We start from the raw sequence: 4,329 nt of genomic DNA, 5'->3' as shown, positions 1-4,329 counted from the left end.
GTTAAAAAATTTGGCTTCTCAGTCACAGCAGCTGACATTTCAAATGCTCACTAGCTATATGTGTGGCCCATGGCTACTATATCAGACAGGTTAGATATCAGACATTTTCATCACTGTAAAAAGTTTTGGGGCTGGATGTGGTGGCTCATGCCTGTAATCCCAGAACTTTGGGAGGCTGAGTCAGGAGGATTGGGCTTGAGGTTAGGGGTTCAAGACCAGCCTGGTCAATATAGTGAGACCCTGTCTGTAAAAACAAGTAAGTAAATAAATAAATAAATAAAGTTTTGTTAGCACCCATCTATAAGGTCATTTGCAATTCTGCATTGCATTATTCTGTAATTGTCCATTATTAAGTATTTTGTAGAATTAGTCCCTTTGCCCCCTTGAGCTTCCTCTTCCCATCAGTTCCTATCATCTGCCACCACATACATGGCAAGGCACACAGAACACACACACACACATGCACATCGCTCTCTTCCATCAGGGCAATGTTGAGAAATCTGATAGCCTGGCTTAAGAACAGCTGAGAAGTGATCTCTGCATTCCCATCTTGATTGCAGCGTTATTCACAGTAGCCAAGCAGCCAAGAGGAAACAGCCTAAGTATCCACTGACAGATGAGTGGGTAAAGAAAGTGTAGCATATGTACCCAATGGAATACTATTCAGCCTTAAAAAAGAAGGAAATCCTGCCATTTGCAGTAACATGGGTGAATCTGGAGGATGTTATGCTAAGTGAAATACCCCAGACACAGGAAGGTAAATAGCACATGATCTCATTATATGTGGGATATAAAAGCTGAACTCAGAAGCACAGAGTAGAAGGGTGGCTACCAGGGGCCGAGGGATAAGGGAAAAGAGGAAATGTTGGCCAAAGGGTCCAAACTTTCAGTTATAAAATAAATAAGTTCTGGAGAGCTAATGGACAGCATAGTGATTTTAGTTAATAATAACGTATCATGTACTTGAAATATACTTTGACATGGGAGAAGATCTTAAATGTTCTCACCACACATACACACACATACACACAAATGTGACTGTGTCAAATGACAGGTATATTAATTAGCTTGATTGTAGGAATCATTTCACACTCTATATGTATATCAAAACGTCACATTGTACACCTTCAACATACACGATTTTTATTTGTCAATCACACGTTCATAAAGCTGGGAAAAAAAAAGAACTAAGAGTGGCTAATTGGGTGCTGCTCCTGACTTGTTAAATGTTACAGACTTTACTTCATGTATTTATTCATGGCCCAAACATTTCCTGAGTGCCTGTAGCTCATCAGGGATTGTCCTGAGTGGGAGTGGAGTGTGGGGTTTGGAGAAGATCCTTTATATATATAATTCTTTTTGCAGTAGAGGAGGCACCACCACTGTGAGCATCAACAATCCTCTCAGTGTCCACTTGCTTGTAATGTTGTGCAAAGAGAGCTGGGCAGAAGTAGCTTCACCCTCCAGGGGCTTGCATCGTACAAAGAACTCTCTGACGTTAGAGACATCTGATATAAACAACAGGAAGACCGTGAAGAGTTCATGATTTCATAGTGCAACAAATACTCTATTTGAAGCATGTACAGTTATATTATGGGGGCAGATGAGAGAGTCCTAGCTCCCCTCTGAGCCTCAGTTTCCCCATGTGAAATGAAGGGGTGCCGCCTGTCCATCTCCAAGGCTTCCTTGCTAAGATTCTGTCATCCAGGAGTCTAGACATCTGAATGCTCTTTAGAGGAAAAGACTATGTGCGAATTTCAGGTGACACAGGTTTTTCTGTTTCCCAGTAGTGCTGCCCTTTCCTTCTTTTAAATCCTGAGGAGGCCTAGAGGCGCCTCCCTTTCCCTGTGCTTCCCACTCTCATTCCCCTCCCTTCTTTCAGGTTGCACAGCCCCAGCCTAGTTCTTGTCATATTTCCTACTGGATCGGGTGTTTAATTAAAATCATAATTAAAATTGATCTCCTCATTAGCATGCACCTGCTCTGCCTCTCACATCCTTGCCTTCCATTATCCACTGAAGATGTCAGGATTGACAGGCGAGAGCCAGACCGCAGGCCAGCCCTGCTGGTTGGGGCTGGCCGATGACAACATCTGGACAGAGAAGACTTTGGTGGAGAAGCTGCATTTGCAGTTGAGCAACAAACAATTAGCGCCAGACAGGCTCTCTGGGGAGAGGCCGGGCTGTGTGGTAGCCTGCGGGCAGCTGACTGAATCTGGGGGTCCTGCAGGAAGTATCCTCCCACCCAGCCCTGGGTGCTGCATGCACACACAGAGGAGCACACACAAGCACATACCTGCACACCCTCAGGTGATCTGTGACAAGCCAACAAACTCGTTGCCCAGGAGGGTCTGGAATGGTGAGAGGAGAGAGCCTCTGATTTCCCTGCCATGAAACTGCTTTGTGCCCTCAAGGAGCCTCCAGCAGGGCTATGTTTGACGCCATCATGATTACCCTTCAGGGGGCGCCAGTGAGAGTAAGCTGGGCCTACTGGCACCGTCCTCCCCAGCTTGAGGAGATGTGCAGAGAGGTGCAGGGGTGCCAGGCCTGAACGTGCAGGGCAGAGAGATGCGCTGATGGCTGCTTGCACAGCCCCTCCTACCCATGGAAAGGGGAGGGGGCCCAGGAGGAGACAGCCACAGGGATGTGAACTGGTGTGCCTTTCAGAGTACAGAAATGTAAGCTCCCTGAGAGTGAGGGATTAAAAATAAATTTTTTCTTTAATTGTGGTAAAAAACATATAAAATTTATTTATTTATTTATTGAGATGGAGTCTGTCACCCAGGCTGGAGTGCAGTGGCGTGATCTTGGCTCACTGCAACCTCCGCCTCCTGGGTTCGAGCGATTCTCCTGCCTCAGCCTCTGGAATAGCTGGGACTACAGGTGTGTGCCACCACGCCCAGCTAGTTTTTGTATTTTTTGTAGAGACAGGGTTTCACCATGTTGGCCAGGCTGGTCTCAAACTCCTGACCTCGGGTGATCCGCCCTCCTCGGCCTCCCAAAGTGCTGGGATTGCAGGCATGAGCCACCATGCCCAGCCTATAACATAAAATGTAAACTTACCATCTTAACCACTTCTAAGTACAGTGTTCACTGGTGTTAAATATATTCATATTGTTGTGCAACCAATCTCCAGAACTTTTTTATCTTGTAAAACTGGAACTCTATACCCATTAAATAACTCCCCTCCTCCTCCCCACAGCTCTAAGTAACCACTCTGCTACTGTCTGTCTCTGAATTTGACTACTCTTGGCACTTCATGTAAGTGGAATCACACAGTATATGTCTTTTGGTGACTGGCTTATTTCACTTAGCATAATGTCCTTAAGGTTCATTGATGTGGTGGCATGTGTCAGAGGTTCCTTTTAAAGATTGCATAATATTCCACTGTGCATATATACCACATTCTCTTTAGACACTCTTCTGCCGATGGGCAGTTGCGTTGCTTCTATGTCTTGCTATCATGAGTAATGCTGCTATGAACATGGACATGCAATCTCTCTTCAAGATCTGGCATTCAATTCTTCTGTATGTATGCAGAAGTAGGATTACTGAAACATATGGCAATCTATTTTCAATTTTTTGAAGAACCAACACATTTCCATAGCAACTGTGTCAGTTTTCATTTCCACCAGCAGGGCACAAGTGTTATACTTTCCAATTTCTCTACATCCTCACCAACACTTGTTGTTGTTTTCTTTCCCTTTCTCTCTCTCCCTCTGGCTTATTTCACTTACCATAATGTCCTTAAGATTCATCCATGTTGTAGCTTGTGTCAGAATCTCCTTTCTAAGACCTCATCCAGGCCTTAAATCCAAACCCAGGCCGAAAGAGTACCCTGGAGAGGGGAAGGCAAACACTGAATGTCGGACCCTGGGTTTGGATTTTCTCCCACTAGGGAGGGTGTCTGAGAGAGTTAGAGTGGGGTAGAGAAAAATGAAAACTGCTGAGAACTAACTCGGCTGCAGAAGGAGCCATGAAAATTCTCTCTCTCTCTCTTCTCCATCTCGTGACCATCCTCTAATGGGTGTAAGGTGATGTCTTGCTGAGGTTTTGATTTGTATTTTCCTGATGATTAGTGATGTCAAGCGTTTTTTTTCTACTTGCTCCGCCATTTTTTTTTTGAAAATCCCGTGCAAAGTTTTAAAAATTAGAAATGTAGGTCAAATTGACCTCATATCTAAGGGGGTTTCGACCAAGGAGACATCCCATGGTGAAGGGAATTTAGGTTTGGGGACTGGATCTCAATTCATATCCCACAGTTGTGCCAATTAGGGGCTATGTGGCCTTGGGCAAATTGCCTCTCCAAGCCTCAGTTTGCAAATATATA

General features: G+C 44.8%; 1 long non-coding RNA gene across 1 annotated transcript; it reads right to left on the bottom strand.

Annotated features, from left to right (window-relative positions):
• Positions 1-1,122: 1,122 nt before the first annotated feature.
• LOC115838653 lies at positions 1,123-3,826 on the bottom strand. Its single transcript, XR_004033704.1, has 2 exons — positions 3,737-3,826; positions 1,123-1,508 (listed from the first exon to the last, which is right to left on the bottom strand). It is a non-coding gene; the product is annotated as an uncharacterized LOC115838653 (long non-coding RNA).
• Positions 3,827-4,329: the final 503 nt, after the last annotated feature.

The sequence above is a fragment of the Nomascus leucogenys genome, chromosome 15 (assembly GCF_006542625.1).
Source record: "Nomascus leucogenys isolate Asia chromosome 15, Asia_NLE_v1, whole genome shotgun sequence".
Classification (NCBI taxonomy): Eukaryota; Metazoa; Chordata; class Mammalia; order Primates; family Hylobatidae; genus Nomascus; species Nomascus leucogenys.
The sequence above is the reverse complement of the archived record's forward strand: the minus strand, read 5'-3'. Positions and strand labels throughout refer to the sequence as shown.